This window comes from Chiloscyllium punctatum, chromosome 7, assembly GCF_047496795.1.
Source record: "Chiloscyllium punctatum isolate Juve2018m chromosome 7, sChiPun1.3, whole genome shotgun sequence".
Taxonomy (NCBI): domain Eukaryota; kingdom Metazoa; phylum Chordata; class Chondrichthyes; order Orectolobiformes; family Hemiscylliidae; genus Chiloscyllium; species Chiloscyllium punctatum.
Genome location: NC_092745.1, coordinates 3,524,752 through 3,535,200, shown reverse-complemented (window position 1 = coordinate 3,535,200; position 10,449 = coordinate 3,524,752). Strand labels below are relative to the sequence as shown.

General features: G+C 44.7%; 1 long non-coding RNA gene across 1 annotated transcript; it reads right to left on the bottom strand.

Moving 5' to 3' along the window:
* Window positions 1-498: 498 nt before the first annotated feature.
* Window positions 499-10,194, bottom strand: LOC140479384 (uncharacterized). Its single transcript, XR_011961011.1, has 2 exons — window positions 10,162-10,194; window positions 499-1,370 (listed from the first exon to the last, which is right to left on the bottom strand). It is a non-coding gene; the product is annotated as an uncharacterized lncRNA (long non-coding RNA).
* Between the last annotated feature and the right edge of the window lie 255 nt (window positions 10,195-10,449).

Here is a 10,449-nt window from a genome sequence, read left to right as displayed (position 1 = left end):
ACACAGCTACAGGCAGTCATGTATGATGGAAGATTCTGACTGATCCTCTTTCTGAGCGAAGTTGTCACTCAGTTCAGCTTTGAGATGTCACTGTGGGGAACAGGCTGGCGTGGGAGAAATGAATGTAATGACTGAAGCCTCCAGTGTCTGTGATTGGCCGCAGCTCATTTGAAATGTGACTCAGCAGCAGCAAAGTGGGCATAGTGCAATCCCACCAGCTAGATCTGGACCAACAGAGTGAAGAGGAAATGCGTCAGATTGGAATGATTGGGCTCCAGCGGATTTCAGTTTCCGTTCTGTTTAGAATCTTGTCAACTTGACAGATTCCAGATTGAAGGGATCTCTTGAAAATGATTGAAGATTGGCTCAAATCCAGTCTTCAGCTGATGTGTCATTGATTGACCATCCAAGCAGCCAACCATGACAACCATTTGCTGAAACGTAGCCAATCAACTGAGGCTGGAGCAGTCTATATACAAAGCACTCAGAGACAGAAACTGAATCGTCTTCATCTTTATTCCCTTTTCCAGATTGACATTGACAGAAAACAGACTGCAATTAACAGCCCAGACAGAAGAAGCTGCACAAATTCACAGCCACAATGGAGCTTGAGGAAAACACTTGTGGAGATATTCTCAAGAAAAAGAGAATCCTGTCCTTTTAAACAGTGACAAAACCTTAAATTGGAACTGACGGCTGAGCAGGAAGGAGATCTGGTTTACTGAAGCAGAGACTTCTGAGGTTCACATTGATTTTGTACAGCTGACAGTCTTGAGTATCGAGGAGTTTTACTTGACATCACAAGTCAATGCTGTCCCCAACAAACACTCCCAGAACAGGAGTAGTACGGGATTAGATACAAATTAAATCTCCTTTACACTGTCCCAATGACCTACCTTAACCGCTGAACCTCAGAAGTGTCTCTGAGCAGTCCTGAGAAGGAAGAGAGTTGAAATTCAGTGCTGACAATGACCTTTGTCCTGCCAGCTCAGCCCTGTTCTGTTTAAAGTTGTGTCTCCTCTGTGGACTGTCTCAAACACTCTACACACATTCTGATCTCCTGATGCTCTTGCTGAGGGGAGAGGGGAGGGTCACGTGGGTGAGGGCACAGGAGAAGCGAGCGTTGGACTCCCAGTCAGACCCAGAGAGGGTCAGCAGGCTGCTGACACTGTAGGTGCTGTCCGAAGCTCGCAGGTAGTTGCTGGTCTGAACCCCGTCCGAAATGACGGCACCGTCCTTCTTCCACTGCACCTCCAGCTCATCGGGATAGAAGTGATTGGCAAGGCACACCAGGGTGGCAGTGCCCTTGGCATTGACCTGCTCTGGGGAGGGGGGCAGCAGGGTCAGCTTGGGCTGAGAGTTGTCACGGCCTGAAAGACAAGAGAAACTATTTTAATCTCTGGCATACAAAGGGATTTCAACTCTATGAACATGAACTGGCTAAACAATCCATTTTGAACATTTGTATCCAACCCCTATAAACCCCATAAAAGAACAGGCATTGTTCGAATTTCTTCTTGGGATGTGGGTGTCACTGGCCATTATTGTCCGTCCCTAATTGCCCCTGAGAAGGTGATGGTAAAAGAGAAGGCACAGTTTTGGACTATCGTTTAGGGAATGAATGTGAGCAGCTGGAAGGGCTATCAATGGGGGAGCATTTTAGTGACAGTGATCAGAACTCAGTGAGATTGAGAGGAGGGATGGAAATGGAGAACCATGGAGCAATTGTAAAAGTTTTCATTTGGGAACAAACCATTTTACTAAACTGGGCAGTCACTTGGTAAAGCTTGGCTGAAAGACAAAATGCAGGGGTGAAATTAACCAGGACCTGAGGAAAGCAAAGAGCTGACAGGATGAAATGTGTCCAAATGAAGGCAGGGAAATCCCAGTGATGTTTTATAATCACAGAAAGAACAAGAAGAGAATGAAGGAATGTATGAGGCCCATTCGAGAGCAGGAAGGGAACTTCTGTGGAGGTGGAAGATGGAGCAATGGTTCCTCAAGAAAACTTTCCATCTATTTTCACAAAAGAGAGGGACAAAGCAGAAACTGTAGTTCAGGAGGAAGCCTGTGCAATATTGGAATGGCATCTTTCACATCTGAAAGACTCCCAGTTCATCCAAAGAAAAGAAAGATTCATGCTGTCCCCAAGACATTTGCAGACAGTGTGAGACTTGTTTGAAATGTGGTCACTGTTGTCATGTAGGAAATGTGGAAGCCAGATTGTACACAACAAGATCTCACAAGCAACAATGAACCAGGAAACATTTTGAGTGATGTTTGTTCAGGGATAAATATCAGTCTGAATATGATTCAAAGAGAAAATAACTGGGACAGTTGGGTGGAAAATGGGAAAATGGAAGTTAAAGGGGAAGGGAGTATTACTGGGTAGTGATGGGATTGATTGGTACCAGAAAATAAAAGGAAAGGACAGAATATTGTGAATGTAATATTGTACGAAGGAAACATAAAAGTGCAGGGTAGCTCAACAAAAGAACAAACGTAAAAGCTTTGTCTTTTAACACATGAACCATTTGGAATAAAGGAGACAAAGTGGTACCACACAATCCAAGGTAAATAAGGAAGATAGGGGCTCATGAGAATTTATGAAAGCATCCAGACCATGAAATAGGATGGAGAGTATGGAAAAGATCAGGAATTAAACTTGATGCCGAGCAGGGTGGAATGGTGTATCAGTGGTTAGCACTGCTGTTTCACAGCTCCGGAGACACAGACTCAATTCCAACTGACTATCTGTGTGGAGTTTACACATTCTCCCCGTGTCTACTTGGGTTTCCTCCCATTGTCACAAAGATGTGTCGGTTAGGAGGATTATCTGTGGGAATTGCAGGGTGGATGGGATACTTTTTGAAGGGTCAGACTGGGTTGAATGGCCTGCTTCAACACTGTAGGGTTTCTATGATTTCTGACGGAGATAACTATGAGAAGGAGGCAGTCAGTGCATGACTGAGGGTGTTGTACTTCGATGTATCGAGTATATGAAACAAGATAAATGAGCCTGTAGTGCAGGGACATGGTTGCAAGGGGATCAGGGCTGGGCTGGAAGCTAAATATCCAAGGATGCACATCCTATTGAAAGGAAATGCAAGGGTAAAGTGTGAAGGAGGAACTGAAGATAATCCTTATAAGTTGAGATGTGGTATTGTGGAGACTTACGGTATCAAAATTTGTAATTCCCCAGGGTCTGATGCTCTGCAACTCAGAGTCCTTAAGAAAGTGGGTGTAGAAATTGTGGACACAATGGTGATCATTTTCCAACATTCTGCCGACTCTGACCGAGTTCCAATGGACTGGACAGTATCCAATGTAACCCCACTTTTTAATAAAAGGAGGGAGAATGAAAATGAGGAATTATACATGAGGAAAATGCTGGAGTCAGTTATTAAAGATACAATAACCGAGCATTTGGAAAGCAGTGACAGGATCAGTCCAATTCAGCATGGATATACTCAAGGGAAATCAGGCCTGACACATCTTCTGGAAGGTTTTGAGGATGTGATCAGTTGAGAGTGGACAAGGCTGAATCAATGGGCAACAAAAACAAAAATTGATGAAAAAGTTCAGCAGGTCTGGCAGCATCTGTGGAGAGAAACTGAAGTTAGCGTTTTGGATTGAGTGACCCTCCCTCAGAACTCAGTGGATAGTGTGTATCTGAACTTTCAAAAGGCTTTTGACAAGGTCCCATACAAGAGATTAGTGAGTTACATTAAACCTCATTGTATTGGAGGTAATGTATTGACATGGAGAGAGAACTCGTTGCCAGATAGAAAGCAGAGAGTTGGAATAAATGGGTCCTTCTAAGAGTGGCAGGCATTGATGAGTGGGGGACCGCAGGGTTCAGTGCTGGGATTCCCAGCTGTTCACAATATACATAAACAATATGGACAAAGGAATTAAATGCAATCCCTCCAAACTTGCAGATGACATGAAGCTGGGTGACAATGTATGTTGTGAGGAGGATGCTAAGAGGCTGCAGGGTGACTTGGACAGTCTGACTGAGTGGACATATACTTGGCAAGTACAACATAATGTGGATAAATGTGGGATGATCCACTTTGGTGGTAAACAGATTATGAATAAATGGTGTAAGTTCAGGAAAACGTGAGGTGCACTGAGAGCTGGGTGTCATTGAAAGGGTGCATACAGGTGCAGCAGGCAGTGAGGAAAGCTAATGGCATGCTGGCCTTCACAGTGAGAGGATTTGTGTATTGGAGTAAGGATGTCTTGCAGAATTAAACAGGGCCTTGTTGAGGCCTCACCTTGAGTATTGTGTGCAGTTTTGGTCTCCGAGTCTGAGGAAGGACATTCTTGCTATTGAGGGAGTCCAGTGAAGGTTTACCAGACTGATTCCCGGGACGGCAGGACTGACATATGAGGAAAGACTGGATCGACTGGGCTTGTACTCACTGGGATTTAGAAGAATCAGAGGAATCTCACAGAAACATATTAGATCCTAATGGGATTTGACAGGGTTGATGCTGGAAGAATGTTTCCAACATTAGGAAAGTCCAGAACCAGGGGTCACTGTCTAAGATTAAAGGTTAATTTACTCAGATGTTGTGAAACTGTGGAATTCTCTACCACAGAAAGTTGGTGGGGCCAGTTTGTTAGATATATATCAAGAGGGACGTGGTCCTTGAGGATGAAGGACTTCATGGGAATAGGGGGAGAGTGGGAATGGGAAACTGAGATTACATAATCAGCCATGATCATATTGAACGGTGGTGCAGGCTCAAAGGGCTGAATGGCCTGTTCCTGCAGCTATTTTCGATGTTTCTATGTTTCTAATGATAGGTAGATGTGTGAGGGCTGTGAGGGTGGGGCATGGGAGGAGACGGTTTACCCTGTCAGGAAGAACTGAAATTACATCGGCAGCAAGAGGAATAATCGAGTGGGAATGCATAGAATTTGTGTGAGTCAACTTAAGAAACCACAAAGGAACAAAAACCCTGATGGGAGTTATGTACCAGCCTCCTCGTAGTAGTCAGGATGTGGATCAGAAAATAAATCAAGAGATAGAAAAGGCATGTAAGAAAGGGGTTATTACAATAATCATGGGGACTGCAATATCCAGGTGGACTGGGAAAGTCAGGTTGGGAATGGATCTCAAGGAAAGGAATTCATGGAATGTCTGCAAGAGGCTTGTTTTGGAGCAGCTTGTGGGAGAGCTACTAGGAAACAGGTAATTCTGGGCGTGTTAATGTGTAATGAGGCAGCTCTGATTGGGGAGCTGAAGGTGAGTGAACCCTGAGGGGGCAGTGACCACAATATGATAGAATTCACCCTGCAGTTTGAGAGGGAGAAGCTGGAATTCTAAGTAATAAGAGGAGTTAATGAGCAAGTTAGACAAAGGAGAGCCAATGGACAAGATCTATTTGGATTTCCAGAAGGCCTCGGACGGGTTGCCACACAGGAGGCTGCTAAATAACATAAAAGCCCATCGGGTTTGGGGCCCGGTACTGACATGGATAGAGAGTGGGAATAAATGGATCTTTTGCAGCCTGGCAGCTGGTTTGTTGTGCAGTTCAGCAGGGGTCTGTGTTGGGACCACAGCTATTCATGTAACAATTAATTATATATTAACGATCTGGAAAAAGGAACTGAGGGCATTGTTCCTAAATTTGCTGATGACACAAAGATGAGGGGAGGGACAGGGAGAGTTGAGGAAGAAGAGAGGCTGCAGAAGGACTTGGAAAGGCTCAGGGAGTGGGCAAAGGAGTGGCAGATGAAATACAATATGGGAATGTTTGAGGTTATGCACCTTGGTTGGAAGAATAGAGGCTCAAACTGTTTTCTAAACGGGGAAATTTGCAATTCTGAAACACAAAGTGGCTTAGGAGTCCTCTTTCAGGTTTCTCTTAAAGTTAGCATGTATGTTCAGTTGGCAGTTAGGAAGATAAATGCTATGTTAGCATTCATTTCAACTGAGTTAGAATATAAGAGCAGGCATGTCCTGCTGAGGCTATATGAGACTCTGGTCAGACTGCATATGGAACATGTGCAGGGTTTCGGAGCTCGAGCAGCAGCTGGTGTCAGTGTGGAGAGTCCGTGAGGCTGAGAGCTCCGTGGAGAGCACGTTTCCAGATGTGGTCACTCTGCAGCTTCAGAATATGCAGGGAGAGATGGAATGGGGGAGCAGCAGACAGTCCAAAAGGACCAAGCATCAAGTACAGGAATACCCTGAGTGCATCCCGCTCTCCAACAAAAATTCAGTTTGGAATCCTGATGAGAATGATGGTTCATCTGGGGAATGCAGCCAGAGCCAAGTCCCTGGCACCACGGGTGGGGGGCAGCTGTTCAGGAGGGCGCAAGGAAGACTGGAAGAGTGGTAATGAGAGGAGATTCGAGAGTGAGGGCAATCGATAGGTGTTTCTGCAGCTGCAAATGGGAATCCAGAATGGTGTGTTGTCTCTCTGGTACCAGGGTCAAGAATGTCTCTGACTGGCTGCAGAGCACCCTGAGGGGAGAGGGGGAATAGGCAGCGGTCATGGTCCACATCGGTCCCGGTGACAGAGGGAGAAAAGGGATGTGCTCCTGTAGTCAGACTTTAAGGAGCTTGGGAGGCAATTCACAACAGGAACTCAAAAATAGGAATTTTTGGATTACTCCATTGACCAATGCAAGTGAGGATAGGAACAGGAGGATAAGACAGGTGTATGTGGGTTTGGAAAGGTGGTCCAGGAGGGAGGGCTTTAGATTCTTGGGTCTCTGGGAATGACTTGGTGGGAGATGTGACCTCTGTGGACTGGATGGGTTGCTCCTGAATAGAGCAGGAATTGAGCTCCTCGTGGGGTGATTTGCTGGTGCTGTTGGAGAGGGTTTAAATTAGTATTGAAGGGCCGTGGGAACCAGGAAGTAATATCAGGGAGGAACATCAAGGATCACAGAATCCTGGAAAAAATTGTTAGCATCAGAGTAAGGAATAGTCACTTCTTAGGCAGGGTCAGAGTGAGAGAGAGCCAGCGATAAATTCTAAATCTGGCTGACTGTGCATGTATGGGACTGCACGGAGTGTGGGAATAAGATTGGGGAGTTACAGACGCAGATTACCAAGTGGAAATCTGATGTTGTTGCTTTAACAGATGAGGTTCAAATGAGGACAGGACTGTTTGTTAAATATTCCTGGATACAAGGTGTTCAGGAAAGATAGGAAAGGGGGGAAAGGGTGAGAGGTGTGGGATTGATTAAGGAGATCGGTACAGAGCTGGAGAAAGAAGGTGTCTCAAAGGTGTCAAGGACAGAATCGATTTGGTTGAGGAAAAGGAACAAAAAGGTGCAATCAATTTTTTCAGTGCAGTCTGTCGGTCACCGACTAGTGGGAAGGATGTAGAGGAACAAACCTGCAAGGAATTTACAGAGAGGTGCAAACATTAGGGGATTTTAATTGTCAGAATATCAACTGAGACAGTAACAGGATCTTGGGAATGAGGAGATCCAAGTGGATCAAGCGACAGTGAGAGGACATTGAGGGAAGAGTGATCATTGTATCATAAGGTTTAGGGGGACAGTGGAAAAAGACAATGGAAAATCCAGCATAAAGTCATGATCATGGATCGTATCCCATGGATCACCTCCAATGTTTCACTCTTAGAACTTTTCATATTTTATTTTAAAACCGAATATGAATGAGTTACCAATCTAATATTTTGCCGCAGTATTTACGGTTGAGAAGGACATGGAAGTGATGGGAATTTGGGAAATAAATGTTGATGCCTTGAGAAGAGGCAATATCACAGAAGAAGAGGTGCAGTAATCTGTTCTTTAAACTCATGAAGATAGATAAATCCCCAGGACATGATCAGCTCCATCCCAGTACTTTGTGGGAAGCTTGGGAAGAGACAGTGACGCCCCTTGTGGAGATGTTTGTATCATCAACAGCCACGGGTGATGTGCTGGAAGAATGGAGTGTGTGTAATGTTGAGCTGTTATTTAATAAGCTCTTCAAGGAATACCCAGGGAATTATAGACCGGTGAGTCTCATAGTGGTAAGTTGTTGGAGGGGATTTTGACAGACAGGATCTAAATGCATTTGGAAAGACAAGGATTGATTTGGGATAGTCCACATGGTTTTGTCAGTGGGAAAATGTGTCTTACAAATTTTTTTGAGGATATGACCATTACGATAGCTGAGGGCAGATTGGTACACATTGTCTACATGGACTTTAGCAAGGCCTTTGACAATTTCCTGCATGGACATCTGGTTAGTAAGTTAGATCAAATGGGATCCAGGGAGAGCAGGTTAATTGATACAAAATTGGCTTAATGGTTGGAGACAGAGTGTGGTGGTAGAGGGTTGTTGTTCGGACTGGAAGCCTGTGACAAGAAAAAGGATTGCTTCCGGGTTCATCATTGTTCGTCATTCATAGAAACAAATTGAACGAGAATTTAGGAAGTATAGTTTGTGAGTTTGAAGATGACACCAAAATTGGCGGTTTCATGGTCAGTGAAGAAGGCTATTTGAGAGTGCATTTACATTATGTATTGGGATAATAGCGAGATGTTGCATTTTGGTACAAAAACCAGGCCAGGGCTTACACAGTTAATTAGGGGGCCATGGGGAGTGTTGTCAAACAGGGAGACCAAGGGGTGGAGGCACATAGAGGATTGAACCTGGTGTCATGTGTAGACAGGGTGGTGAAGAAAACATTTGGTGCACTTGCCTTCATCGGGTATGGGAGTTGGGACATTATGTTACAGCACCCCAAGATATTGATCAAGCCACGTTTCCAATCACCCTACTATTGGAAGGATAGCATTCAAATGGAAACAGTGTAAAAAGGATGACAAGGATGTCACCGAGATTGGAGGGTTTGAGTTATAACGAGAGGCTGGTTAGGCAGGGCTACTTTCCTTGGAAGCTCAGAGGCTGCAGGGTGACATTTTAGAGATTTATAAAATCATAATGGGCATAGATAAGGTGACTAGCTAAGGTCTTTTCCCCAGGGTAGGTTAGTCCAAACCTAGCGGGCAGAGGTTTAAAGTGAAAGAGGAAAGATTCAAAAGGGACCTGAGGTATCCCTCTTTAAGGCAGAGAGTGGTATTTAATGAACTGCCAGAGGAAGTCGGAGAGGCGAGTATGATTAAAACATTTAAAAGACATTTGAACAGGTACATGGGAAGAGAAAAAGATAGGAAATGAGTCAAATGCATGCAAATGGGACTACAGGGAATAGAAAAGGTTTATATTTCACAAAATATGTGAATATGTTGCAGATGATGTGAAAGAAAATTCCCATGAAAGGTTCAGGGATGAGGAACGTCAGTTAAGAAAATATATTGGAGAAGTTCAGACTGTCTTCCTTGGAGAAGAGAAGGCTGAGAGGAGATTTGTTTGAGAAATTCAACATCAGGAGAGGTCTGGAGAGATTAAATAAGGAGAAAATGTTCCCTCTCATTAAAGGATCGAAAGGGAGAGCCACAGATCGAAAGTAATTGGTAGAAGAAGCAGAAGTGAGACAAGGAAAAACATTTTCAGCCAGTGAGTGGTTAAAGTATGGAATGCACTGCCTGAGAGTGTGGTGGAGGCAGCTTCAATAGAAACATTCCGAAGGGAAGACATTGTTATTTGATAAGGAACAATGTGCAGGGTGACAGGGAGAAGACAGGAGAATGACACTCAGTGAATTGCTTATTCGGAGAGCCAGTACAGACAGAATGGGCAGAATGGCCTCCTTGTGCACTGTAACAATTGTATGATTGTGTGATTGAGCAGAGTCAAAGCTGGGGGAAGTGGGAGCTCGGTGTCTCACTGTGCTGCTGCTGCTGCTGCTGCTGCTGCTGCTGCTGCTGCTGAGGTCAGTGAGATCAGAGACTGGGACAGGGAGCCAGAGTTCACATCAAACTCTGACCGTGTCGGTCACACTGAGACTGGCAGGAGGCTACTCACTGATTTCACTCCATGCTGCAGGAATGGGACCACAGGCTGCAAATGGACAGAGCTCCTCCACACGGTGAGTAAAACAGACTGACTTATATCTTGCTGTTTAAAGGGGGCAATGGAACTAAAGAAATACAGCTGGACACCCTGTTAGACACAGTGCTCCTCGATCAACCATTTCATTCACTGCAGCTCCCCACTAACACCTCCAACAATTCAGCATTTGTGTTTTAGCAAGTTTTGTATTAAAAGGGTTTACTTACTCAGTCTGAGCTTGGTTCCTTTACCGAACGTAAGCCACAGTGAGAGTTCCCAGTGCAGAGGTTGTACAAAAATCTCTGCTCTCTGCTTCTCTCCGTCACTCTCACCCTCTCCCTATCTGTCTCTGTCTCTCACTTACTCTCAATTTCTCTTTGTCATTCATGTTTTTCTGTTTTTTCTCATTCTGTTTGTTTCTCTCTCTCTTTCTCCCTCTCTCTCTCTCTCTCTCTCACACACACACACACACAATCTCTCTCTCTGTCTGGGTTGAGTCCAGCTGAGTTCAGGAG